The sequence below is a fragment of the Megalops cyprinoides genome, chromosome 8, assembly GCF_013368585.1.
Source record: "Megalops cyprinoides isolate fMegCyp1 chromosome 8, fMegCyp1.pri, whole genome shotgun sequence".
In the NCBI taxonomy this organism is placed as follows: domain Eukaryota; kingdom Metazoa; phylum Chordata; class Actinopteri; order Elopiformes; family Megalopidae; genus Megalops; species Megalops cyprinoides.
The window spans coordinates 34,404,178-34,413,946 of record NC_050590.1 but is presented as its reverse complement, the minus strand read 5'-3'; the positions used below and the strand labels follow the sequence as shown (position 1 = coordinate 34,413,946).

Here is a 9,769-nt window from a genome sequence, read left to right as displayed (position 1 = left end):
GATGGGTTTCTCCTGCCCAGTCTGGTGCAACCAACTAATCATGAATGTGCTGATCCATCTGTGATCAATTCATATATTTTCAGTCAGTTGATGACAGAACTCAGGAATCAGTTATGAATGCTTCACTTGCATGAGTGATGGAGCTTCTTCGAATTTGCTCTGGATAATCTTTTAAACCTTCAATGCAACAGAAGTATCAATAACATGATAGTGGCAAATGGCTTCAGATAAGGTGCCATTGCAGTGGATGCCATGTTCCCAGTTTGGCCAGATACTTTTTATTTGTTATGCATAGATCTGCTGGCATATTCAAGATGTGATGATGCAATATCTGGATGGATTGTTGCCTGTAGTTTTGCATTCATCATACTTGCATTTAAATTGAGCCTGTAACTGTTGTGGTTAGTGTTTCCTTTTTTAATGCCATAAAACACCATTGTCCCTAAATTGTACAAGGATATGTTTCTGTAATAACCTTCAGAATATATTTTGTGTGGGCATCTAGTTGGACATACTTAAGCCAGATAGAATTTTGTCAATTGTTTTTCAAAAAGTGTAGACCACTACCCATGCCATCCATTCCAATGTACTTTAGAATAACTGAATAATGATGTCTGCCATGACCATCTGCAATAAATCAGCTGGTAACTTTGACAACCAATCATGGAATTTTTGTATGGAGTGCAAAGATTTGTTTGATTGGTTGTAACAAGTCAGTCATGTTGGGGTGGGTGGGGGGGATGGTGGTTGTGAAGCCTTACTCTCCCATAGCAGGAAAAATTCTTTAGCAGCGATACATGATTAAAATGCAGTCAGAAACTGTATAAAACTGTATAATTCACGTCAGACAAGGGCTCAAATATGTGAGGGATTGTAAATGTGTTCTCTATCAGCTTGTCTCACCCTGACTGCTTATTTCCTGGGGTGCCGCATTGGTGGCCAAGAGGAGGGACATGAAAATTATATCACCTCACTGCATGTAAGCAGCTCGCTATGGGGGTGGGAGGGGGTATTATGGGAAGCAACTGGTTGGCCTCCAAGGAGGCCTGGTCCATGGATTTCAACAAACTGTGGCTCATATGTTTCAAGTAGAAATGAGGAATTCTCCAAGATTAATGGCGGACACGTTCGCACAAAGGGTCATACAGTTTATGGGGAGGGATGACCACGTGCACAGATCACATCCACGCCTTGGTTGCCTGTGTAAAGGAGGGTGGGAGGGAGAGTGTGTGTGTGTGGAAGGGGGGTTCTAAATAAAGGTAGATAGAGGCTTGATGTCAAATCTCCTGGGCTGATGGACAAAAGATCAGCATTCTCTGGAGGAGGTCTCAAATAATTCAGGGCTGTGTAAGACGTGCTCTGACCAGAGATCTCCACAGGGCTGCCAAAAGCATCTGTTGTCCATGCATCTAGCGAGTGATGTGGATATTTTTAACTCCATTTTTTTTTTACCAGATCTGGTCATGTGAGTAGAGAAATTGAGTCTGCCTGATCTTACTTTTTTCTTGTGGAGAATCCTAACCATTGTGTGTGATCTTTTACTGCCTTCATTCAGTGTGTAGAGTGTGGGAGGAATTTGTGAAGGATGTAATTCAGTCTCCATGGGAGATAGGAACGATTGTACACAACCCCAGCATTCACCCACCCACAAAAGGGAAAAGAACTGAATGTGACACTGATAACCACTTTCTATTTCCTGTTTATATTTGTTTCTTCCTGCTCAGGATCCAATATGAACACAGGGGTTAAATACAATCTTGTTTCAAACCATGTCAAATGTGCATGTCTCCACTGTGATGACAACAGTGATGTTAGCAGACTCATTCAAATGAAAATGATGCAGCTATGGCAAAATGAATAAAGTTTGTCTGAGTGAGTTGCTGTGCTTTGGGGGTTCATGCCACTGCTGGTGGATAAAAACACTCGGCTGATGTTCAGCCAATGTTCACTTCACAGCCTTCGTTCCTCCGGGAGATTCATCTTTCAGCATCTTGAATGACAGTAGAAAGTATCATTTTATATCCCTGATCTGCTGCTGACATACATTATCAATGTGTACATAATAATGATGTATAGCCCTGCCCTCACCAGAGGCCATGGGAGTGCTCTCTCAGAATGCTGTACATTGTGTTTGTTATTCTTTCCTATATGTTGTATAATAGACATTTGTTCTGTTTTCATTTGATTTCTGTTATCATTTGATTTGATTTTTTGGTCCTGGTATTAATATTCCCATTTGGTTTTCAAAAACAAATCAGATAAAGTGAACACATAACAATAAAAACAAAAAAAAACACTATTTATCAAGGCCTACTTGTCTCCTTCAAAGTGTCAGATAGAAGAGCTGCTCTTTGATTTAATTTTTGTACTTCTTACTGACCAGCCAGTGTCCATGCCCCCATCGCCTGAGGTGTCTCTACATCTCTTAATGTCTGCTCTCACCCTGCTGCAACTGGAACACGTTGTGGCAGAGAGGGTGCCGATCAGTCCTCTGAACTCAAGGAGTGGGGATGGGCTAAAGGTGTAAATAAACAAAATTTCATAGATCAGTGCAACAGACACAAATCTTGCCTTCCCTCCCTAACCCATTTCTATGTAGGTTTAACATTTCCATCCAGTGACTCTCCATGCCCAAACACATGCACACATACAGACATGCATACACACACACACACACACACACGCACACACACACACACACACATTTTCATCCTTCTTTTCCATATCCCTGCACTGAGAACCTCTGATGAAATGTGGGAATTGAATTTCATTTGCTAGGTCTGTTCTACTTGTGCAGCTCATGCAGCAACAGCAGCTCTCTCTCTCCTCTCTCTCTCTCTCTGTCTCTCACATACTCTACCCCTCTCTCCCTCCCTCTTTTCCATCTTTCAACGCACTGCAGCTCCTCCTTCCACCTTGCACTGTCCTAGCCCCCCCGACACATACACACACCCTGTCCGTCTCACTCCCTCTCCCTCCCTCTCCCTCTCTCGCTCTCTCCCTCTCAGTGAAGCACTGCCTGAACGTGTTGAGGACTGCAAGCGCTTATGTCTGTGGGCAGACTCGTAGCTGGAGGCGGACCCTCTGAGCGTATGCCACACGGATATCTGGTCATCCCCCTGTTACCCCCCCCCCTTGCCCCCCAAACACAACGGTCCCTGCACAGACCTGTTATTTCTCTGTGCATTTTGCACGCCTTTTTGCCCGTGCCTGCGTATCTTTCTCTCTCTCTCTCTCTCTCTCTCTCCCTCCCTCCTCCATGGCTTCTTCACTCTCCATCCTCGGAGCTCAGAGACACTTTGGATTTAACATCTAGCCTGGTGGAATGAAATAAACGGCTTTTTGGAATTCTCCTTCACACCGACTCAGGGTAAGGGCTCTTTTTCTCTCTTTTCTGGACTCTTCAGGCTCGGTGAGTTGAGGAAGTGTAGTGAGCGTGTGTGTGTGTGTGTATGTGGATATTAAGGAGAAGGGGAACACGCACGGTTTAGGAGAGGGAAAGACACATATACATACAGATGCATAGAAGGAGAAAGAAAGAGAGCAAGGCACCACTGTCTGTGTAGTTATTGAGACCCAGATTGATCAGATTAGGAAAAGAGCAACAGCCACCCCCCCCCCCACTCCCCACCAACAACCCCTGACCCCTGTGCAGCCAGCTCATATCGATGGCCTAATTATCTTCCCCTCAATTCCAAGGGCAGTTCTCACACACTCTGCCTGCTGAGGGTGGTGTGGAGGCATTGTTGCATAATCAGCATTTGGAGAATATTTGCGTGTTGCCGCCATGATGAATGTTGTGTGTTTGCAGGCGAGGGAGGGTTGGTCTGGGAAGATTGTTGTGGCAATGTGTATGTATGTGCATGTGTGTGTGAGAGAGATAGGGAGGTAGGGAAGGGGGAAGGGGGAAGGGTACAGCATGGGATAGGTTAAGATTCCGATTTGCACTTATAGATACTTGGCTTATTAGAAACTAATCCTTTCAAGACTGACCTGCTCCTGCTGAGGCAGCAAATACAGCCATATGTCCAACAGGGTTACTCTCCTGGTTGCCAGATGCAGCGTTACAAAATTAGCTCTGAGACAAGCAACCCCCTGTCCCCCCCAACCTCTCATCATCCCCTCCCATCCACCAATGTCACCTAGAGTCCCAGCTTGCTACAGGTCTCCCTGCCTATGTGCCTGTCCACCTCTAGGTCTAACTTAATCATTGTGCTCTCAGGTGTCAGTAAGAGGAGGAGTTGTTAGGAGTGCCAATAAAACACACATGCATGCACTCACTTTTATCTTCCTCAATGTGCATTTCAGCTCTGTGTTCACCAAGGCTGTTCCCCAACAAATTTCTTTCACGTGTTAAATGAATTAAATGAGCTGATAGCTCCTTGCTTGTTTCGGACCATATTTTCATCAGAAGCCTCATACCTGTGTTATAGGTCTTACCATCTCTGGTTGTTTCCTTTTTTTGGCTGGAGCCATAACCCAGTGACTCACAGAGTAGGTACCACTTTTGGGAGGTACAGAAGATCTATGAGCAACTTTTGCACACGTACATGCCCACACACTTTCACAGATGTGGGGTGGGGAGGTCATCTAAAACAGATTTATGCACACAGAAATAGAAAATACAACTGATTGATAGATAATGTGAGAGCAATCCTGATTGCCTCTCTGGTAAAGAACGTCAATATTTATTGCATTTCTTATTTCTGTATAGGAACCACAATAACACACTCAAGGCTGTAAAAATAACTCACAATAAATCAAATTGCCAGGCTGTGGGCACATTTCACTAGTGCTTCTTTTTGTTTCATTTTTTCTTCCTCTGCATTCATTCTTGTTTTCAACTTGCTGGGTAAAGGTGACACAGGCTGCACAGTGAGTTTGCTACACTCACCTGTACTTTTTTCTTTTCTAGAACTGAGAAAACCTGGTCAATGCAGGGAGCATGATTAATTAAAGGAAAATTGTTCGCAAAGTACTTGTTTAATGTCCTGATGGCTTTTAAATGAAATACCATATGCTTTTGCTGGCATCCCACTCCACTATGCTTGCGGCGCATTAAGTGGCAGTCAGGACATAAAAGCACGGTGTTACAGTAAGAGGTTTTATTTTGTCAGCAGCTTACATTCACACCAATAGCAGGGCACATGAGACTTAACTCCAGCACACATCAACATGTGGAAGATGTGGTAAAACATCATTGTGGTGTTGCTCTTTTGTCATCAATGGACCAGTGATTAAAATGCATGACGGCCATTCTACCTTAGCGGCGTGGGCTGCAGTTAGGCACAGTGGGTTACCGCCTCTTTGTTGAACTGAAGTTTGCTGAATGTAAGATTGCTTCCTGCAAATTGACTCTCTGAACAGTGAGGCAGAGCATCAAAATTGGACACCTGGGGATTCAGAGCAACCAATTAGTAGGCAGATGTGCTTTTGTCATAAACGAATAAGATACCCCGTAACAGCTTTGTAATTTCAATCCAAAAATATCTTTTTAATTTGCCCCCACCCCCCCGGCTGGGGATTACAGTGCATGTAACTACGCAGTTGTGGTGTTTAGCATTGGCAGCCTACATAAGAGTGTTTTACCCATCAAAGCTGTTGCTCTCCTCCAAGCGCGACGCTTCTGTCATAGCCCAATCTGCGTTTATCTCTGCAAAGCTGTATTTTGTTTTTTTCTTTTTTTCCACCTTAATGGGTGTAGTGATGCCATATGCGCACACAATTTACGTCACAAAACCACGCTTCGGTGCCCAGTGGTCAGACCCAAGGGGCTTCTCCCTGGCACAGACCGCACGGACAGAAACTCGGCACACTATGCCCACGTTTGATGTTCACTAAAAGCCTGCTCAGTACATTTTTGGCTTCCAGGCCAATTACTAGCATAGGGTCATCAGATGCTGATCAAATGCAGCTGGCAGTTCCACCCAGTTTGCGTCTGATTTTTTTTTCTCACCCAGTGATTTATTTTTGCTCACCCACTGACTTGAGCAGCTCTCAAGTCTGGTCTGATGTCAGTTAACTCAGACACTCCAAGACCCACAGTTCTATCCACTCTTACAGAAACCCCAAACAATCATCTTTGTGGCGCTGGTGCTAAAAAAATAAATAAACAGAATGGAGAAAATGAAAAGAGGGAAAGTTGCTGATATTAGATTAGCTAATTGACACTAATGAAATCAAATAAGGCTGCTGTTTGAGGAGCCTCTAATTCAATTACAGGAACTTGGGCTGGCGGCATTCAGTAATGTTTTAGATCCCTTGTCATTTTCCGATTTTTCCCCCTTATTATAATTTTAGGCTGACAATTTCATCATGGAGTCACTGCAGCAGGATTGAGATCTTAGTGGTGTACTTAGTGCTTGTGTCTATACGTGCCCCCCCACCCCTTTCCTTCCCTGCACAGGTACCGACTGGATGGGTTGGGTTGGATGTGATTCTACATTTCCACAGACACCGCTTGCAATAAGTCACCAGGTGATGGTCATTACCCACAAGCCCCCCAGTGCCCAGATGGTACATTGGGTAATCAGCCAAATGAAGCTGCCTCCTTTTGATCTCCTGTCTGACTGATCTTGTGCCCCTTGCGCAGGACTAAAGTCGTGTCTGTACGGCCTTTTCATGGCCCTGTTTGCTCCTGCGATTATCAGCCTCAGGCCAGGACATACACATCGCATAGGTTCCCAAGCAATCGTGACGCCCACCCGACGGCCAGCTTAATCGCTTTAATGGCTCAATTTTCCAGAGCCAGCAGTTGAGGAAGGTCTCATGGCAGCAAAGGGTTACCTTCCCTTTCCCGGATGTCAGTTGTTACTGGAATCTCCAAGGAGAGCAAGCCATTAAGGCTAAGGATTTGGGGTCCACTCGAATTGGTATTGGTGCCCAGCGGGGGTCGATTAGGATCTGTGCAGGGCGAGGTGTCCGACACTGCTGCTGGTCTGCCTTGCATGTCAAGTTGCGGCTAGGAATTAATTGCCCCGTTATTTAACATTATTGAACGGTGTAACCCTCAAAGTGAACATCAATTTCCCAGTTCTCTACCCCACAGGAATTTAATTGCCTCCTTCTTTGCCTTCAGCGAGAGAGGGATGATGCCAAACTGGGGGTAATGATTCTCTGAGTTCCGCCATTACGGTCATTCCACACTGTGATGGAGACAATTGCAGTCACAGTGATGCACTCGTCTTTTGATGGTGTTCCACACAAGATTAGGCAAGACGGAGCCAGTCACAATGAGCCCACGTCCCATTATGGCCTGCTCAGAGTGGGTGCCGCCCTTGGATATATTTGAATCCAGCTGCCCCTTCTATGAAAACATGCTGCTTTGAGAAATAGAATGCAATTTTCCTTTATTACACACACAAGCACATAAACACATACATTTATTTTAATGAGTTTGCAAAGTTGTATAGATAGTAGATCATCTGACTACTTTTTAGAGAACAGATACTTAGGTTGGGTTTACAGCTGGATTTCTGAACATGATGAAAAACATCATCATAAGAAATTACTTATGAAAGTATCTTACCTATCTTCATGTCTAGAAGATATCTGGTGTCAACATGTACCATCTCTTCCTCATTAATAATTCATTCATCAAATATGGGAATCGCATTAGATCTTTGTATGTCAAATAGTTGATATTTTGTACACTAATAATCACTACAAGTTGTAGTGATTGTTAGTGATTGTTGTTTTCTGAATAAAGGGTGCAGGAACAAAGCCATATGAGGACCGCTAAACATTTTAGTTTCTGCCATGCTAAAGATGCGAGAAATGCTTCCTGCACAATAATCATTCCATATCCCTCCACACCTGGGATGAATGTAAGTGCATCTGTCCTCTGTGATGAAACAGGCAGCTGTCGAAGTAAACCAGATTACCCTCCCATTCTGTCTGTGAACTGCACGCAAACCAACACAAGACCTTGGACTCTAAAAGAGGTCCTTCTTTACACTGTACTTACATCATAGCCACATGTGTGTGCATGCTGTGGTTGTTATACGAAAGTAATTACATGAACCAAAAACTGGTTTCATAGCTCATAGCACTACTATGTAACTACGGTATGTACACAGTAGGTACTGTACTAAGCAGATACAGTGCAAATAACCGGCTGTTAGGGCCAATTAATGAGAGGTGGGACGATAAAAGTAGGGAGTGTAAGGCAGAGACAGTCAGATAGAGGCAGTCTGGGGAAAGACATTGTCCGGTTGGGATCATACTCTGTCAGACAGTTCTCTATAATGTTCTTCCCACTGAAGCGTTGAGGAAGCTGCCTCATTCCACATAGCAGCTCCTCTACTTTACCATTGAGCTTTATGTATACAGGTGTCAGTTTATGCCAGAATGTCTATACATCTGGAGAAGATATTCAACTTGTTATAAGGCTACACCATACAGCAACAATTGATTATGTTTGCATTCTTGTTCCAAGATGGAATATTAAATCGTACATTTGTGCAATCACTCGGTTGTGTCCTTCCAAGATGTCTTGTTGGTCTATATAACACAATGAATTCCTTTTTGCCCAAAAGGGCGTGCAAGTAATGAATCACATAGAATTTTATGATGATGAGAGTCAAAGCTGTGGAGAGCTCAAAATTAACCCTCATGACCCCTCTATCGCTGGTCTGATAATGGCTTTTGGAATGTAAACTGCCACATTGAACAGACCGCAAGGAAAATGGGGGAGGGAAAAAAGCCAGCTGATAACATTTTGATTTGCCAAGCCAGAGAGGAACCACACTCAGGTGAAGTGGTGCATTTGCCGATGAGAACAAGAGACCAGGCCAAATGGGTTTCTGCAGACATCAGACTTATCTGTGTGAATGGGAGAACTGTGTCACCTGAAGACATGTCTGAGATGGTCCAGTGTAGACAACCCAATCCTACATCTTACTGAAGGATTTGAGAAAGAATCTGTACCTTTTCCATAATGTAAAACATTATACTGTTGTTGTCCTCTTGGAAAGCAAATCTGGCAATAGTATTAGTGTTACTTTGTCATGAAATTCATTAGGAGGCTTAGTTTGCCATCTTGTTCAGAACTGAGCAGTGATCCTGGGGTGTGATTCTGAGTTTAATTAACTACAATCCATTACCATCTTGAGATAGCAGTAGCACAGATGTAACCAAGAGCCAAGGTCTTTATCTCACCAGCATGCTTCTTTTTTGATGTTAGACCAAACTCCCATTTTAGAATGATTACAAATTGGAGAATAATAACACTAATAGAAAGAACTAGCATCCAAAATGTATATGTCCATACATATGCACACATAATTAATCAGAATGTAAAAGAAGCTCTTTTGACTATATTATTGCCCAGTAGTGCATTTCATATTGCAGTGTTTCCTTTTTTTACTGTTTCTTTCAAAACACACATTGTCCGTGGCTGGCATACATTCACAAAATGAACGTCTCACAGAAAAACAGTCATAGATTTGTGGTTGGTGGTGAAGTGCATAACTGCGCAAGTGTGGGAGTTTGTCTGAGTAATTAAAAAAGAAAGCCCCAGATGCATGCTCTAAATCTCTATATCGATGTCAGCAGTGCATCCAAACCACTTCTCAAACCAGCCATATCTGTCACATGAGATAAACATCAAACTTGTCAAGGTAATGAAACATTTCATTATGATTCACACAACATTTACACAGGAACATACTCTAATGATATTGCCAAGCAGTTTCTTATTAAAATAAGATGCAGTCATCTGAAACTGAACCTCCCCTCTTCTGCAGAAACACACTGCAGAGTGACATCT

At 43.4% G+C, this 9,769-nt stretch overlaps 1 protein-coding gene across 2 annotated transcripts in view; it reads left to right on the top strand.

Moving 5' to 3' along the window:
• Positions 1-3,033: 3,033 nt before the first annotated feature.
• The window catches only part of lingo1a (leucine rich repeat and Ig domain containing 1a), a 116,788-nt gene continuing 110,052 nt past the window's right edge, over positions 3,034-9,769 (top strand). For both annotated transcript variants that reach the window (XM_036535408.1, XM_036535407.1), the window contains exon 1: positions 3,034-3,370. The gene's annotated coding sequence lies outside the window, so the exon portion shown is untranslated. The remainder of the gene's footprint in view (positions 3,371-9,769) is intronic.